The following is a 19,673-nucleotide window of genomic DNA, read 5'->3' on the forward strand; positions in this document are numbered from 1 at the left end:
CCTCGCATCGCACCGGAGGTGTCCCAATGGGCACAATTGAAGACACCCTGCGGCGAATGCAAAACACACCAGCAGCGTTGGCGGGCAGCCCGCAGGAAGTGCCGCGGTTGGGCGAGACCGCTGTAACCTTTCAAGGGCCAGACACAACTTTCAGCCCCGACGTTCGAGCTCCACCCCCACAGCCCCGGACAATGAGTTCTTCAAGGGGCGAGGAAACCCCGGAGATAGGGCAGTTTCCAGCCCTTCAGGCAAGTTCACCAGCTCTGGAGAGCTCAGAAGGAGGAGTACTCCATTGGAGAACCTCAGTTAAGGAACCGGAGACGATAATAGCTAAAAATGGGGAGAATTACCAACCAGAGGAGAGGAGAGAGATTCCTGCATTTGGTGAGAACTTTTTCACTTGTCAGCAATCTATTGTTCTAATTAAACCCTCTGAAGTTATTCTAGAGGCACTTTGGGATTTAGTGGCTAATTTTGGTAAAGCCATTAATCCCCATTTCTTATATATAGAAAGGAAACTGATTGAACATACAAAGGAATTGAAAGAAGTTAAATTGGAATTGAGTGACTAAATCCACTATTCAGAAAGTTGAACAGGACTTTATTTCCTTTAAACAGATCCAAGAGACAATAATTAAAGATAATGTTAATCTTGGAAGAAAAATTTTAATGTTGGAGAACACTGTACGAAATAATAACTTAAGATTGATTGATTTTCTCAAAGTCACTTTGGTGACTCCAAGGGAAATGATCAAAAGATATTTTCAGGAAATTCTAGGAATCTCAGATGAACTTTTGCCTCCACTGTCTCAATTTTATTATCTGCCTGCAGGTGGTCAAAGACAATATTCCAGGTCTAGAAATCAAGAGGCAATGGACTTCTCAGTGTTATTTGAGACGTCAGATAAAGAAATTGTGACCCCAGCAACATTAATAATTTCTCTTGCTCTCCAATCAGACAAGGCATGGATTTTGAGTTTATTTTTTAAGAACAAACAGAAAGAATTTCTCAGACATAGAATACAGATGTTTCCTGACTTGTCACGTGAGACGCAGAAGCGTAGATATGAATTTCTTTTACTAAAGCCAGGAGAGGGGCTTCTTTTTACTTGCGACATCCGTGCAAGTGTATTGTTCATCACCAAATGAATAAATATGTTTTCTTTGAACCCTTTCAATTAACTACTTTCCTGTCTGTATCCCGGTTGGATAAAGGAAAATCCGTAAGCTCATTAGAAGTTATGCATTTTGCTCTCAGCTAATAGCAGTGATTCTTTAAGTTGTAATCTATTTTGTTGTTTCTCGCTAAATGTGTAAATCTTGGATCCATTTTGAGGACTTGAGTAAAGTTAAGCCACTGAAATTTTTATGTATTATTATGAACATATTTGTATAACAATCTAATTTTATGGGGGAGGATTGTTGTAGAATGTATCGGGCTTGATTTCTTTTCTCTACAAGTTTAATGCTTGATATTATGTTGAAACTTATAAATAAATGAATAAAAACTATACTTAACAATTCTTTAATCATCAACAAATTTAACCCCTCCCCCTTTTACAAAGCCGCATTAGGTTTTTTTATCGCCAGTCACAGCGGTATTAGCGCCAATGCTCATAGGAATTCTGTAAGCATCGGAGCTAATACCGTTGCAGCCGTCGATAAAAAAAAAAAAGCTTAAAGCGGCTTTGTAAAATAAGCTTTTTAGCCTCGAGAATTGTCTAAAAGGTACAGAAAAGGGCGAACAAATGATAAAAGGAATGAGCAACTTCTGTGAAGAAAGGCTAAAGGGGGTACCTCTGTTCACCTTGGAAATGAGATGGCTGAGTGAGATATGAAAGAGGTCTATGATATCGTAAGGGGAGTGGAAAAAATAAGTGCAAATTAATTGTCTGTTCTTTCAAAAAGTACAAGGATTAGGGAACAGGCTGCTAGGTTACAAAGGGGTTCTTTTACAAAAGCTTAATGCACTCTTACATGAGTCTCTCCCTTGTGCTAAGGCCATTTTTCCATGGCTGTAAAAATAGCCATCCACTAAGGGAGTAAATTCGGGGGGGGGGGGGATACTTGGAATGGGCAGACTTGGTGGGATATAGCCCTTTTCTGCCGCTTTTTTTCTATGTTTCTAATGTTACCATTAGCACGCAGCTAGTTTTATAAATTACCACCTCTTCTTATTTAGAAGGCAGTACGGATTCTTGCATTAACCGTGTTAACTAGTCAATGTGCAGTAATGTGTGCTCACTGGTTAGTGCAAGAATGCCCACTCTCCACCACAACGTGTTCAATCCACTATTTGGCTAAAGTTCATCAGGGAACTTACAAATGTTCATAGGTGACTAGTGGAGTCCCTCAGGGTTCGGTGCTGGGGCCAATCCTGTTCAATATGTTTGTGAGTGACATTGCTGAAGGGTTAGAAGGAAAAGTGTGCCTTTTTGCAGATGATACCAAGATTTGTAACAGAGTAGACACCGAAGAGGGAGTGGAAAATATGAAAAAGGATCTGCAAAAGTTAGAGGAATGGTCTAATGCCTGGCAACTAAAATTCAATGCAAAGAAATGCAGAGTAATGCATTTGGGGATTAATAATAGGAAGGAACCGTATATGCTGGGAGGAGAGAAGCTGATATGCACGGACGGGGAGAGGGCCCTTGGGGTGATAGTGTCCGAAGATCTGAAGGCGAAAAAACAGTGTGACAAGGCAGTGGCTGCTGCCAGAAGGATGCTGGGCTGTATAAAGAGAGGCGTAGTCAGTAGAAGGAAGAAGGTGTTGATGCCTCTGTACAGGTCATTGGTAAGGCCCCACTTGGAGTATTGTGTTCAGTTTTGGAGACCGTATCTGGCGAAAGACGTAAGAAGACTTGAGGCGGTCCAGAGGAGGGCGACGAAAATGATAGGAGGCTTGCGCCAGAAGACGTATGAGGAGATACTGGAAGCCCTGAATATGTATACCCTAGAGCAGGGGTGTCCAATGTTGGTCCTCGAGGGCCGCAGTCCAGTCGGATTTTCAGGATTTCCCCAATGAATATACATGAGGTCTATTTGCATGCACTGCTTTCATTGTATGCTAATAGATCTCATGCATATTCATTGGGGAAATCCTGAAAACCCGACTGGATTGCGGCCCTCGAGGACCAACATTGGACACCCCTGCCCTAGAGGAAAGGAGAGACAGGGGAGATATGATTCAGACGTTCAAATACTTGAAGGGTATTAACGTAGAACAAAATCTTTTCCAGAGAAAGGAAAATGGTAAAACCAGAGGACATAATTTGAGGTTGAGGGGTGGTAGATTCAGGGGCAATGTTAGGAAATTCTACTTTACGGAGAGGGTGGTGGATGCCTGGAATGCGCTCCCGAGAGAGGTGGTGGAGAGTAAAACTGTGACTGAGTTCAAAGAAGCATGGGATGAACACAGAAGATTTAGAATCAGAAAATAATATTAAAATATTGAACTAGGCCAGTTACTGGGCAGACTTGCACGGTCTGTGTCTGTGTATGGCCGTTTGGTGGAGGATGGGCAGGGGAGGGCTTCAATGGCTGGGAGGGTGTAGATGGGCTGGAGCAAGTCTTAACAGAGATTTCGGCAGTTGGAACCCAAGCACAGTACCGGGTAAAGCTTTGGATTCTTGCCCAGAAATGGCTAAGAAGAAAAAATAAAAAATAAAAAAAATTTAAATTGAATCAGGTTGGGCAGACTGGATGGACCATTCGGGTCTTTATTTGCCATCATCTACTATGTTACTATGTTACTATCATCAAATCTTCCCAGCATATCACGATATAGACATTCATAATACAGTCTTGTAAACAATAAATATTTTTCTAAAGTGCGTAGGATCCTCAGAGAACTCTCTTTCCTTTAGATAAAGTTCATGAAAGGATAATATGAACCAATATCTTCAATGGATCCTTTTTTTGTATTTTTTAAACTTGTCTTCTTATATATAAAGTGCAAATGTAGCAATCTTTATGCAAACTTAGCAATAATAAATAGAAGATGCATTGCCGGAGCGTCTCCACCGACATGCTATGTTTCAAAGTTTTTCATCATGGTCGAGGCTCCCAGCCCAAAGTTCTAAGAGCACAAAAAATGTTCAAAGATCCCATTTATATCAAAGAGCCTACAGCACACTAATTACACTAATAATGTGAACTCTTTCAGGTATATAAAAAACAGCTAATAGAAAAAATATTTTTTAAAAACTTAAACTATCAGCCAGGACAAAGGAAGCACCCCATCATACTCCCTCAAAAAAATTATTAAAAAGTAATTAGTACATGCCAAAAGTAACGCAGGATGCTTTTCCTGCTGTGTTAGGTTAGTAAAAGGATCCCTTATAGTACATGTAAAACAAACAGGAGGAAATATTTTTTTCACTCTATGCATAGTTAAGCTCTGGAATTCATTGCCAGAGGATATGGTAAAAACAATTAAAACAGATTCCTGCTGGAAAAAGATTCCTGCTGGAAAAGTCCATAAGAAGCCAAAAAGGAGACACCAACCTATCTATTTACAGTATAGTAATCTAATGCAGGGTTTATAAAATGAGAGGTTTTACTGGCTTTACTACAATCTATATAAACAATTTAGAAACGGGAGGTTCCAACCAACCTCAAAGGTGAAAGGCACATCAGAAAAAAAAAAGGCCAAAAAAGAGAGATAAACAAATGTCACTAAAAAATAAAAAATAAAACCCTTGGTTGAAACTTGCTGATTATACAGTACAAATACACAAAATGAACCACTTGCAAATTTTCAATTAAACAAATCCGTTCCAAAAAAAACTCATATTCAAACATGTGCATAATCATTTTTTAAAAACTTAAATCTATAATTTTTTCCCTTGAGGTTGGCTGGAACTAATGATATGAATTTAGACTCCATTGTTAGAGGTGATGGTATACAATTATTACCTCTATGAGCTGTGAGGTTCTTTTTCTAAATTGTTTATATAGATTATAGAAAGGCCTGTAAGACCTCTCAATTTATACAAAAGTCCATAACCAAGGCTTCCCCTTCTCTCTTGGGGGAACCCCAACCAGCCAGGTTTTCAAGATTTCTGCTATGAATATTAATTGTTAATATCCTGAAAATGTAACTGGCTGGGGTTCCCCCAGGACAGGCTTGGGAACCTCTGCCAGAAACTGCTCAACTCAGATAAAACAAAATTTTTTGTTGCTTCACCTCATCCGTTTGACACCAACATATCATTGTGCATTAATAAATTTAATTATCCTGTTCAACCTACTGTTAAGATTTTGGGTGTAATATTAGACCAGGGATTAACAATGAAGGACCAAGTGGACCCGGTTAAAAAGGGTTTCTTTACTCTTTGGAAGCTCCGAACCATTAAAGCATGTTTCATCATTTAGAGTTCTGGTGCAATCTCTTATACTGAGTCAACTTGACTACTGCAACATTGCTTATGCACCGATTATGGATGGTGCAAAATACAGCAGTCAGGTTGATCTTTGGATTAAAAAAATATGACCATGTGACACCCTTTTATCGGGTGTTGCATTGGTTGCCAATGGAGGTATGCGTGAAATTTAAATTCAGTTGCTCTTGTTTTAAGGTTTTATTTGGTCTGACTCCTAAATATATAAATGAACATTTTTCTTTTACAACTAATAGACATAAAAGCTCACATTTGATTTTTGCTTTTCCATATATTAAAGGATATAAACTTAAAAATTATCATCAGCATCTTCTTTCATATCAAGCAGCAGCATGGGGCAAAGATCTAGATCAATTGCTCACTTTTACTGAAATTTATGGGGAATTTAGAAAACATCTAAAAACACATTTATTTCTGAAGTACTTAGGTAGTTAATTTGTAAAAATTTTATACTATGTAATTATCAGATTGTAGGGATTTTAGCCATTGGTTCTTACTTTTTAATCTATTTCTGCTTTTATTGTATTTCAAATGTATTTTTAAATTGTGTAAACTGCATAGAACTTCACAGTTTTGCGGTATATAAATAAACTGTTGTTATTATTATTATTATTATTAAGGGAGAATTAGGAAAAACCATTGCTTATCCCTAGGAGTAAAATAGCATAGATTCTTATTACGTAAAAGCAGTTAATGTAGCTGAGTTTTTAAAAACTTTGGACAAATTCCTGGAAGAAAAATTCATAAACTATTAAGATAGACTTGGGGAAAGCCATGCTCATCCTTGAAGTTAAGTAACATAGAATATTGCTCCTTTTGGAGACTCTTCTTGTGCTGTTATCTACACTTGAGATGTTGCAGAAGGTAAGGGATTGTTTGAACTTTCTCGAACACTGGATTCAGGGGCCTATTTTGAAATTACATAAGGACAAAACAAAAGTTTTTATTAAAAGGACTGGAAGATATAAGGAATGATGATGTATTGAAACTGTGTAGTCTTGATTTTAAATTTAAGTCAAATTTGAAAAAAATTTATTTTTTTTTCTGACAAGTAGTCTAAGCAGGTGGATGTACTTGTAAAGAGAGCTTTCCTGATGTGAAGAAAATTACATAGAATAAGAAGGTATTTGAAACTTCTGGATTTTAAACTAATGGGTTTAAAATCTTCTATTGGTCAAACCAGGAAAGCATTGTTCCTTTTAAGCTGAGTGGGATTCCTCCACCTAAACTCCTGCCAGTAAGGAGTGCTGTTTCACTGTCACATTTTCAGTAGTGAGGGTCAGGCAAGCACTGCAGGACTCCAGGGAACCTATCCCTAGTGATTGACAAGATGATATTAAAACACCAACCCCCAAAGGCAGCAATGCAGTAGGATGATTCCAACTCATTTTAGAGGGAAGAGTGCAGGAAAGCTATTTCTGAAGTTCTGTTTGCCTGGCACCAGTAGTGTAGTGAGTGTAGGAGGCACCTGAGGCAGTGGTGCCCTCCTGCGCCCTCCTCTCTGCCCCCCATGCCTTCTACGCCACCCCCTCTCCCCGCACCTTCTGCACCACACTCGCGCCCTCCATTCCCACCTCCGTACCTCTTTAAATCTTTGCATCGGCATTGGCTTTCCCTCTTTTTTTTTTTTTTTTTTTTTAATCTTTATTCATTTTTAAAACTTATAATAAGTGTGACAATAGATAATAACATTTTAACTTAAATACAACACTTAATATTCTTAATATAATTGGCTTCCCCTCTAATGTCACTTCCTGGTCCTGCGACCTGGAAGTGATTTCAGCAGGCTAGAGTAGTTGCTTGCGCTGGTGAAGATATAAAGAGGTACGGGGTGGGAAAGGGAGACACAAGCGTGGCATAGGGGATGGAGAGATGCCAGTACCCCCACCAATATGGCGCCTGAGGCGGTCTGCCCTCCCCACCCCCCCTTACTACGCCACTGCCTGGCACTGAATACTGGTGGTGCCCAGATAGCTTTTGGGTCCATTCCCAGTCCTATCTGCTACTAACCAAATAGTTCTGCGGTGGTCTCTCTCTGAATTATCAGCAACACTCTCCAATTACATGCTGCTGAAAATCCAGGGGATCACCCAGTCAGCAAGAGATAACTAAGAGCTCCTTTCACAAAGGCGCGCTAGCGGTTTTAGCGCGCGCTAGCCGCTACCGCCTTCTCTTGAGCAGGTGGTGGTTTTTCAGGTAGCGCTAATCCGGTGCGTGCGCTAAAAACGCTAGTGCACCTTTGTAAAAGGAGCCCTAAGTAGGAGCCCCACTTACCCAGTTATCTTCCCCTGAATATCTGTCCCAGTGATTTTATAATGATTCATAAGAACTTTAACAAAGCTATTTTCTATTTTTATCTCATTTTGTTTCTTCCACTACCAGTCTAACATGCCTAGCAACCAGGAGACCCAACCCCTTTGCTGATTATCATGACTTAGAGTTAATAAAATATATGAATATTTTCTGTTGTTAAGCAACCTCATTTTTCTAATTCTAAGGTGTATCTCCTGTACCTAGTCTCTTCATAGCCCAAAATAACATTTACTTTGTATGAGAAAAGTTTAGCCTTTTAACATAGCAAAGGCAATTTACATACTGTCAATGCTGATAAAACACTTGTTACTTATGTAAATTGTCTTCTCTCGACGATACTCATTTTATTCCATTTATTTCGTATGTACCGCTCCTCCAGAACAAGTACTGCCCAGTGCAGATTGCAACAAGTCCAAACACTCAATAACTTAAAAACAATTTCAAATTACATTAGAAAGCAATTAAATCTATCCCTCCAGACACCTCCCCCTTCATAAAATCTTATTTTCAGCTACACTGAGAGGAGGGCACAAGAACTATGCATGTAAATCGAAACTTCTCATGCAGTTTTCTAGCAGAGATCCACCTGTAGCAAAAACAGATGCAAGCTACAGCACCTATGTCATACTCATGGGATGTTTCCAAGTAAAAATATTTACAGTAGAATCCTGATTAACTGGTACTCAAGCAACCAGCACTCTCACCCAACTGGCAAAAAAAAATCAACCCCATAACAGTAGTTGCAAAAGTCCTGAGCCGTGTAAACCACACACACACACTCACTCCCTCCAGCCCTCTCTCCAGCCCTGAAGCAGTGGCAGTGGTCCTGAGCTGTGAATCCCCCTTCCTCCAGCCCTAAAGCAGTGGCAGCGGTCCTGGGCTGCGAAGCCCCCCTCCCCCCCCTTTCTGATCCTCCCTCACTTACTGAAGCAGCAGCCAGTCAGCAGAGGCAATGCTGAAAACAGGCTGTTTGCAGATAGCCCTGGCAGGGTCTTCCTCTGATGGGTCACTTCCGATGCAGCAGTGGAAAGGCCCTGCCAGGGCTGGCCGCAAGCAGCCTGTTTTCAGCTCTTCCTCTAGTGACCGACTGCTGTTGCTGCTTCAGTAAGTGAGGTGGGTCCAGGAGGCCAGACACCGTGTGGAGAGAGGGAGGGCAGACGGAGGGATGTGGACCAGATGTGTGTTTGTTGATTGGAGGGTCCAGCAGGGTGCAGGGGAGGGGAGATGGATGTATGCGGGACAAATAAGTGGAGGAAGAGAAAGTGGGAAAAAGGGGGGGGAGAGAAAGTGACCCAGAAAGAAGGGAAGAACAGATGCTGGACCTACAAGTGGGTGTGGAGGGAAGAAAGAGTGAGGTAGGAAGGGAGGCCAAACTATAACTCTCAAGCAACCAGGAACTAGTTATCCGGCATCCATCAATCTCCATGGGTGTTGGATAGGGATAATTTAGAGCTTACTGTATCTATTTTTGCTTTGAAAACTGGTATAAAGCATGTGGGTAACAGGTACCTGTAGTCTGTGCCCCATGCAGAAAGTCTGAAGATTGTCCCCCTCAAGTAATTATTGTAAACCAGTTAGTGGCCATAAACAGGGATGCTTTTGGATCAACATGCACCTAGGAGGTGACATCAGAGAAAGAGTCAACGCTGGCATAATAGCAGCTTGGGGGTTGATGCTTGCGCCAGGAATGTTACAGAGTTATGGGCAAAGGTAAGCAGTGTACGTGTGGCAGGAGGGGGCAGGGAAGGAGCGTGAGGAGGTGGGGGGCAGAGAAGAGGGTGAGGAGGGGCACCACCGCCCCGGGCACCACTCACCCTTGCTGTGCCACTGAATCATGTCTCTTTTTTCCTCCCTTACTAGTCATTCCAAAAAGTTGGCGCCAGCTCGCTGAAATTGCTACAAAATCAACTTGGAAGTGTCCACTCGATGTTTTTTCTCATCAACATTTGGGCGCCCACTTGGCTGACATCTTATGCATACACAGCTGCTTATGGATTATACACCCAGCACATTCCCTGGATATTTGCATTGTCTTAGCAATTGCTTTAGCCCACTGTTCTTCAACCACCGGTCCGCGGATCGGTGCCGGTCCGCAGAAAATTCCTGCCGGTCCACGCAGGACCGGCGAGATCGACATCTGCAATTTCCTGCCAGTCCACGCAGGGCCGGCAAGATTGACAGCTGAAGTCTGCACAGGGCAGGAGAGATCATGGGGAGCCTCCGACAGTGGCTCTCTCCCTTCCCAGCAGCTCTCCTTACTTACCAGCGCAGCAATTCAGGAAGGCAGCCTTGGGGCTTTTGCTGAGTCGCAGCCGCCTCTGATGATGCAACTTCCTCTTTCCTCAGAGGCGGCGTGACCCAACAAAGGACCCGAGGCTGCCTTCCTGAATCGCTGCACTGGTAAGTAAGGAGAGCTGCTGGGAGGGGAGAAAGCCATTGTTAGAGGCTGGAAAGCTGCTGGGCATGGTAAAAAAAAAAAAAAAAAGGGGGGGGGACAGCTGCTAATGGACCTGGAGGGAGGGAGGAGAGATGCTGCTGGGAGGAGAGGAGGGAAAGGAGTGTGGGAAGCTGCTGGGCAAGGGAAAAAAAGAGACAGCTGCTACTGGACCTGGAGGGAAGGAGAAGGAGAGATGCTGCTGGGAGGGGAGGAGGGAAAGGAGTCTGGGAAGCTGCTGGGCAAGGGAAAAAAAGGGACAGCTGCTATTGGACCTGGAGGGAGGGAGAAGGAGAGATGCTGCTGGGAGGGGAGGAGGGAAAGGATTCTGGGAAGCTGCTGGGCAAGGGAAAAAAGGGGACAGCTGCTACTGGACTTTGAGGGAGGGAGAAGGAGAGATGCTGCTGGGAGGGGAGGAGGGAAAGGAGTCTGGGAAGCTGCTGGGCGAGGGAAAAAAAGGACAGCTGCTACTGGACCTGGAGGGAAGGAGAAGGAGAGATGCTGCTGTGAGGGGGAGGAGGGAAAGGGAAGGGAAGAGAGTTACTGCTGGACAGGGGGAGGAGGGAAGGGAGAAGAAAAAAGGAAGGAAACAGCTTGCAGGGAGATTAGAGGAGAGGAAGGGGAGAGACAGGAATGAGATGGGAAGGGGGGGTCGGCAGAGAATTTGAGAGGGACAAAGATGCTAGATCTGGTGTAGGAGAGATAAAAATGAAGAGAGCAGTGAAGCTGGAATGAATCATGTAAAAAGGAGAGAGGGGGCATAGGCTGGATGGAAAGGGGAGAAGGGCATAGAAAGAAGACAAATACCATATGGAAGGGGGTTAGGTCAGATAGATGGAAGGGACAGATGCTGGATTGAAGAGACAGAAAGGGCAGATGCTGGAAGGAAGAGAGTGAAAAGAAGATGAAAGCAGAAATCAGAGACCACAAAAGGTAGAAACAAATAATATTATTTCTATTTTGTGATTAGAATATATCAGATTTGAAATATATATCCTGCTAGAAGCTGGTGTTAGACATAACCGGGGACTGCAAAGTCCACGCAGTGGCTTAGGGCTCTCTGACCAGGGGAGCAGTTGCCCTAGTTGCACTTCCCTAACCCTATTCCTGTCATGTGTGACTGCAGAATTCTGTTAGCATGATATTTCGGGGTAGCAGTCTGTAATAATGTGGCTTTTTCAGTTTTCTTGATGGTAGAGGGGATATATGGTAGAGGGGAGGGGAAACAGGGGTTTTGTTGATCCTTACTCTGTATTATTTGTATTTATAAAATGACAATTGTACAGAATATTGTTTCTTTGTATACTTTAATAAAATACATTCAATATAAAATCATAACTGAGGCTTGTGTGGATGGGATCAGATGGTTTGCGAGGACCGAGCTCACAGAGACGGGGCGGAAATGGGGGTTTTTAGATTTCAGTCCTAGTAGTTTGCTGGTCCACAAAATAATTTTTTTTCCCCGCCGGTCCATAGGTGTAAAAAGGTTGAAGAACACTACTTTAGCCAATATTCGCTGATCTGCCAAAATCAGGTCATGGATATGGTCAACAATTCTCCCTTCTTCCGTTCCTATCCAAGCTACTCGTGCTGCCTGGACTTCCTTTCAACTCGACAGATTCTTGATCCTCTACAATCTGACTTTCGCCCCCAACACTCCATAGACACTGCCCTCACCAAAGACTGCAGTGACTTGTTCATGGCCAGATCTAAGGGACTTTACTTGATCCTCTTCCTTCTTGACCTGCCTGCTGCCTTTGATACTGTTAATCACAGCTTACTCCTTGATACGCTGTCCTCGCTTGGATTCCGCAAATCTGTACTCTCTTGGTTTGCCTTCTACCTCTCCCATTACACCTTTAGTGTATGTGTTGGTGGGTCGTCTTCTGCTGCCAGTGGCATAGTAAGGGGGTGCAGTCTGCCCCAGGTGCCGTTTTCATAGGGACATGGCACCTGTCCTCCTCTATGCCCCCCACTCCTTCCCTGCCCCCCCCCCACTTCCGTGCACGTGCACCATTGCATGAGCAGCAACCCCCCTAACTGCTGTCGCGCCTGTGCCGGCTCTTCTTCTAACGTCACTTCCTGGACATCCTAGGAAGTGATGTCAGAGGGAGAGCACACACAGGTGCAGCAGCAGGTTGGGGGTTCCTGCTCATGCCAGGAATGTTACAGAAGTACAGGGGAAGGGATGCAGCGTGCAGCAGTGGGGGAGGGCAGGGCAGGAGCATGTAGGTATGGAGGGGAAGGAGTAGAGGGCGGGGAAGGGGCACCATCACCCATTGCACATCTCATCCTTGCTACCCCAATAATTCTTTATTTCAATAAAAGACCCAACACTGTCAGTGTTTCGGCTCTTGGCCTGCCTCAGGGGTCTTTTTCGTTTTCTGTCATATGATTTTCAAATAGGATCGCTTCTCACGGCGAGCATTCGACAACAGCTTTTCTCGGTCTGCATTCGAAAAATGATTCTTTGTGGGTGTTATTGATTTTTGCTGTGTATTTTGATCGCTTTCTGTGTGATGTGTTTATCAACTGAAACTAAACATATCCAAAACTGAGCTGCTCCTCTTTCCTCCTCTTCCTTTCTCCATCTCGGTAAAAAATACTGTCATCATTCCAGTCTCTCTGCTTGCAACCTTGGAGTCGTCTTCAATTCTCATTTTCTACGCACATCCAACAAACTGCTAAGGTCTGTCGCTTATATCTCTACTCTTCAAAAAATAATCACCTTATTTCCACATAAATAAACAACCAAATACTTTTATGGTCACACAGTGACTCTAAATTTCTAAGTGAACACTCAGACCCATAATCAAACTCTAGTGCAAACTCATGGAGTCAGTTATAATAGAGACCATCACAGCAAGTTCACTGTCTCTGCCACCTGCTAATAACATACAAGCAAAGGATAGTTAACTTATCTGAATGCAGGATGGCACTGCTGTTGCTCTTTCACTGCTCCGGGTACATATTTAAAGTACTAACACATTGCAACTGCCATAAACTGTTAATATCTCTACAACATTACCAAAATTTTCCCCTTCCTCTCTGAGCACACTACCTGGATCCTTGTCTACACTCTCATACCTTCACAGTTAGATTACTGCAATCTACTTCTAACTGGTCTCCCGCAGTGCTGCCTCTCCCTCCTGCAATCTGTACAAAACTCTACTGCACGACTCATCTTCTACCAACCTCACTACACTCATGTCACCCCTCTCCTTAAATCACATCACTGGCTCCCTATCCGCCTTAGTATACAGTTCGAGCTCCTACTGCTGACCTACAAGTGTGTTCATTCTGCTGCCCCTCAATATCTCTCCTCTCTTCTCTCTCCTTATACATCTCCCAGAGAACTCCGTTCCTCAGATAAGCTGTTCTTTGCTGTACCCTTCTCCTCCACTGCCAATTCAACTTCGTTCCTTTCTTCTAACTGCCCCCTATACTTGGAATAAATTACCTGAGTTTGTTTCCCAAGCCACTTCCCTTACCTTGTTTAAAAACAGACTGAAAACCCACCTTTTTGATACAGCCTTCAATCCATAACCCTACACCCCACTGCCCTCCAACCTAGCCAGCAGATTAACCATTCCCCTTAACTGTATCTATGACATTCTGTTTGTCTGTCTTGTCTGTTTAGATTATAAGCTCTTTTGAGCAGGGACTGTCTTCTTTATGACTCTGTACACTACTGTGCATGTCTGGTAGCACTATAGAAATAATTAATAGTATATTACATTACATTAGTGACTTCTATTCCGCCCGTACCTTGCAGTTCTAGGCGGATTACATAAGAAGCTAACTGGAACATATCCAGGAAAGTTACAATTATGGATTTAGGATTACAAAAGATAAATGGACATTTCCAGGAGAATTACAATTTAGGGAGCTGTTTATATGGTTGAGACTTTGAAGAGAAAAATTGCAAGTGTAGAAGAGACTTTGAGGGGTAATTTACAAGGGGGAGAATGACAAGGGGAAGCGTTAAGATATCTGGATAAATTTTTTGAATAGCAGGGTTTTGATTTCTTTTCAAAAAGATTTGAAGTCGCTCGTTGATGTCAGCAAGTTGGAGATGGAGTGGTCTAGTTTCGCTGCTTGCGTCGCTAGTAGGTGGTCAAACATCTTCTTGCGCTGAGTGCCTTTGAATGGGGGGTAAGTAAATGGGGTCTGAGTTCTCCTTTGTCTAGTAGTAAGGTTCCAATATAGGTGGTTGTTTAGGTAAGTGGGGGCATTGCCATTTATTGCTTTGAATAAAAGACAGTATAATTTGAATTGAATTCGTGCTTGTATAGGTAGCCAGTGTGAGTCTAGGTAGGCAGTGGTGATGTAGTCAAATTTTCTTAGCGAGTAGATCAATCTGAGAGCAGTGTTTTGTACAGTCCGTAATTGTTTTATCATATTTACAGGGCATGGTAGGTAGAGGATGTTGCAATAGTCCACTAGACCCAAGACAAGGGATTGGACTATGAGCATATATTGCTCTTTGTCGAAGAATTTTCTTATTTTTCGTAAGTTGCGCATGATTTAAAATGCTTTCTGGGTAGTCTTGTTGATTTGGATTTGCATTGTGCAACATCTATCTATCATCACTCCTAGGAGTTTAAGAGAGGACTGTATAGGATAATTGGTGGCATTTATTTCTAATTCTGTAATGGATGGGGTTTTGTCCTTTTCAAGTAATAGAAATTTTGTTTTATCGGAGTTCAGCTTCAATTTGTGGTCTATCATCCGTTTTTCTACTGCTTCTAGTGTTTTTTTCAGTTTTTTTGTTGACGTGGGGTCTGGTGAATCGAAGGGGAGGAGTATGGTGATGTCATCTGCGTAGCTGAATGATGTTACATCTAGGTTATCAAGAGTGGTCCTAAGGGAGGATATAAAGAGGTTGAAGAGCGTAGGCGACAGTGGCGACCCTTGTAGAACTCCACAGGGGTTAGACCAGGGTTCTGATTTGAGATCGTATGACTTTACTCTGTATGTTCTTGATTTAAGGAATCCTTGGAACCAGTTGTGAACCCTGCCTGAGATCTTCGAGTATCTGTAATAGTATGGAGTGGTAGTTTGAGGCCTCCCAGACCTTGCTGCATCTTTGGTCTCAAAATCTCCACACTGAAAGTTTGTACACCACTTCTTCACTGTGGAGTAAGATGGCATTTGTAACTCAATGTTTGCATCATACATTCATGGATTTCTGCAGGAATAAGAACTTCATGATGGCTGAGTTCCACATTTGAAAAATTCCACATTTTTTGTTGACATGGTTCAATCAATGATCTGAAACAATGTCAAAATATAGCATTACGATTCTGCAAATTCGTAAAATAAAATAACACTCTTTTCAGCTACAGTGGTAAAATACATAATGCTCAAAATTTCAGAAGTTGGATGGACTGAGAACTTTTCAGCACCCTCTCATACATCTCCCAAATCACTTCCCCTCTCTTATCTGCACCAGTCAAAAAGATCCTCCTCCCTCCCCCCCCCAAAAAAAAAAAAGTAAAGGATCAAATAAATTAATTAGCCATAGAGGAAATAACAGAAAATTATATTTTAATAAAATTGTTTAACAATGACTAATATAATATGAAAATACCACATACAGAATTTTTAAACTTTTTCTGCCAAATCAAGGGCTGTGGGTAAAATGCCATCTGGTTCATGAATGGCTTTAAAAGTACCTTATTATAAGTGCTTTCTCTTCATTACTGCCTAAAAAGCCAGCCTCAAATTTCTTCCTCTGCAGAGCACAGAATCCTTTATTTATATCCTCCTACCCATTTAAACTCAATATGCTCATATACCCTCTAAGTGAACTTTTAGATTGCTTTCTTACAACCGCTTTTCAGAACTTCCCCAAACTAAAACAAGTTTATTCTTCAACAACTGCCTGTAACTTATAATTAGAATGTACAGGCCATTCACAGAAAAGTCATGACTGAATTATTCATCTAAGTACTGTTTTCTTAGTAATGCTTAATCACAGGTGGACCTTGAATGAACGATAAGCTAGCTGGTCGGGGATTCTTTGAATTCTTTCTGGCAAGCCTATTTCCAGGTGCTCATCTCTATACTTTCGTATCAACAGTACAATTCATTTGAGGCGTGACATAATCAGACTCAAGGAATGGGCATCGACATGGCAGATGAGGTTCAACGTGGATAAGTGTAAAGTGATGCATGTCGGTAACAAAAATCTCATGCACAAATACAGGATGTCTGGGGCAGTACTTGGAGAGACCTCCCAGGAAAGAGACTTGGGAGTTCTGATCGACAAGTAGATGAAGCCGGCCACACAATATGCTGCGGCGGCGAAAAGGGCAAACAGAATGCTAGGAATGATAAAGAAGGGGATCACAAACAGATCGGAGAAAGTTATCATGCAGCTGTACCAGGCTATGGTGCACCCTCACCTGAAGTTCTGCGTCCAGCACTGGTCGACGTACATGAAGAAGGACACAGTACTACTCAAAAGGGTCCAGAGAAGAGCGACTAAGATGGTTAAGGGGCTGGAGGAGTTGCCGTACAGCGAAAGATTAGAGAAACTGGGCCTCTTCTTCCTCGAGTAGATCGAAACAAGGTACTGAGGGGAACAGACTTAGTAGATAAGGACAGGTTGTTCACCCTCTCTAAGGTAGGTTCCGTACGAACGTAAGGAAGTTCTTCTTCACCCAGAGACCCGGGGCCCATCATTTTTTGACACCCCCCTCCCCCCCCATGTAAAAAAATTTTTTTTTTTTTTTTTGCAATAACCATGAAATGGAATAAATGGTCAGAATAGAAACAGGCAGTGAAAATTTTCTTTTATTGAACCTCATATATGTAACCATTATTCCAAACATAACATAACATAAATTATGTCTAAATTGTCATGACATTAGAAGTACATATGGAGTAGTTGCAGGTGATGCTTGGGACAGTTCTGATTGTGTTAGTTCGGTTTTATGTGTTTTTTGAATAGAAGGGTTTTTATTTCTTTTTGAAGGTTTTGCAGTCTGTGGTTGATATCAATTGGTTGTAGAGTTGGGGGTCGAGTGTTGCAGCTCGAATGGCTAGGAGGTTGTCGAACAGTTTTTTTCTTTTGACGTTTTTGGTTGGAGGGTGTGTGAATGGTGCATAAATTCTCCTATGTCTGTTTGAAGTGGATTGAATTATTTAGCTGAAGAAATTAGTTACCCCCCATTCCACACACATTAATTCTCTTCCATTTTTGTTCCCATTATAAAAAACACTGATAAGTTCCCAGAAAAAAAATACATTAAAATAAGAAGTGAAAACAAAGGCCCCTACAGATGAGAACATAACATAAGAATAGCCTAACTGGGTCAGAACAATGGTCCATCATGCCCAGTAGCCCATTCTCATGGTAGCCAATCCAGGACACTAATACCTGGTCAAAACCCAAAGAGTAGCAACATTCCATGCTACCGATCCAGGGCAAGCAGACACTTCCCCCATGTCTTAATAACAGATTATGGACTTTTCCTCCAGGAATTTGTCCAAATCTTTCTTAAAACCAGCTACACTATCTGCTTTTACCATAACTTCTGGCCACTTCATTTTTAAGTTTAGATCTTTCCTTTCAAACTGAGACCTTGCTAGATGTCAAATACAGCACAAGGTAACTTCACATGGACTTAGCTGTGCAGGAAATGTGAATCTCCTCATACACCCACCATATAGTGCAAAAATGTGCAAAGGTCTGTTTTTTTCTTTCGATCACTACATAGCCTAATGCCACACAAGCAGCGCTGTTACAAACATATTCTGTAGGTCAATGCTAAGGATAACAAAGTTTCCTTCCTTGGACCAGAAGGAGATAAACCACTGGAAGAGATCCCAAAACAACACCCAAAGACCCACTCAGTGTGTGAACCAGTTGAGTGGAGTGGACTAACTGGGGGGTGGAAATGGGCCCGGAGTTTGCTCAGCAGAATTTCCCAGACCACCTCTTCCTCTCAACACATTGATACGCTGCCACCATCACCACTAGGAACACCTCACTGGGTAGGCCAGCTATGCTATAAACTTTATAAAACACATTATTATATTTTCTTATAAAGCACATATTTTAACTGAACTCTCTGACATCCTCAGCCTTTCCATTCACAAAAATAGAAGGAAGAAAAGTTCCCATTTCCTGCTGTCTCATGTCCCCGGCCTATACAATATTTTTTATCTGCAGACCCTTCAAAAGTCTGACCAAATCCTCGTTTCACTTGCATTATAAAGTACTGAGGATGCCATCTCTCCCCAATCCCAGGTCCTAAAGTCTAAGACAGTAGCGCAAACTAATGCTGCCAGATACAGGAAAAAAAAATTTTGATTCGATTCAGCCCTATTGAATTGGTTTTTCAATTCGATTTTCCTGCCCAGTTGGGTGATTTTTTTCAAAACTCCTGGTGGGTTTTATAGCTTTTTCACCCCCTTTGGCTTCTCCTAACCACACTGGCGCTGTGGTGTAAATAAAATAAAGAAACAAAAAGGACTTTTCCTCTTTCTGTTAAATCCTAGCTCACGTTTGCAGTCCAACACCAGCTCTGGCAGGATACACATTTCAAATCTGACATGTTATAATCACAAAACAGAAAATAAAATTAATTTTTCTACCTTTTGTTGTCTGGTTATATTTCAAATCTTGTTGGTCCAAGGCTCTGGTTTTCTTCTGATAACTTGCTTGCCAGGGTCTCCTTCTTTCTGCATGCTAACCATCCATCTGCCAACTCTGTCCTCCCTTTCCATTTCCCTTCCCTTCCCAGGAAATCTGGTATCTTTCCTTTTTTTCATCTCCCTCCACAGATCCACCTTTTCTTAAATACCCTTTCATCCGGCATCTCTCCCTCCTTCCCCACCATCCCAGAGTCCACCATCTCTCCGTTTCTTTTCCTAATTACCCTCCTATCCAGTATCTCTATCCCTCCTCCACACCATCCCTTGTGTCCAATTTCTCTCCCTTTCTGTTCCTTCCCTCCCTAAATCCCATGGTCCATCATCTCTCTCCCTCTCCTCTATTTTCAGACCCATTATTTCTTCCCCCCCCCAAAGTTTGGCATATGCATGTCTCTTTGAACACCCCCTTCCCTCCGTGTACTTCTAAATCATGGTCCCCCCCCAAAGGCCTGTCCCCCCTTAAAGGTCTGCCTGTCCCACCTTGAAGGCCTGCACCCCCCTTGAAGGCCTGTCCCTTCCCCTTGTAGGCCTGTCCCCCCCTTGAAGGCCTGCCTGCCTGTCCCCCCCTTGAAGGTCTGTACCCCCCGAAGGCCTGCACCCCCCCGAAGGCCTGTCCCCCCCTTGAAGGCCTGTCCCACCCCCTTGTAGGCCTGTCCCACCCCCTTGTAGGCCTGTCCCCCCTTTAAGGCCTGCCTGCCTGCCTTTCCCCCCCTTGAAGGCCTGTCTCCCCCTTGAAGGCCTGCACCCCCCTTGAAGGCCTGCACCCCCCCTTGAAGGCCTGTCCCCCCCCTTGAAGGCCTGTCCCCCCCCTTGTAGGCCTGTCCCCCCCTTGAAGGCCTGCCTGCCTTTCCCCCCTT

This window comes from Geotrypetes seraphini, chromosome 5, assembly GCF_902459505.1.
Source record: "Geotrypetes seraphini chromosome 5, aGeoSer1.1, whole genome shotgun sequence".
Classification (NCBI taxonomy): Eukaryota; Metazoa; Chordata; class Amphibia; order Gymnophiona; family Dermophiidae; genus Geotrypetes; species Geotrypetes seraphini.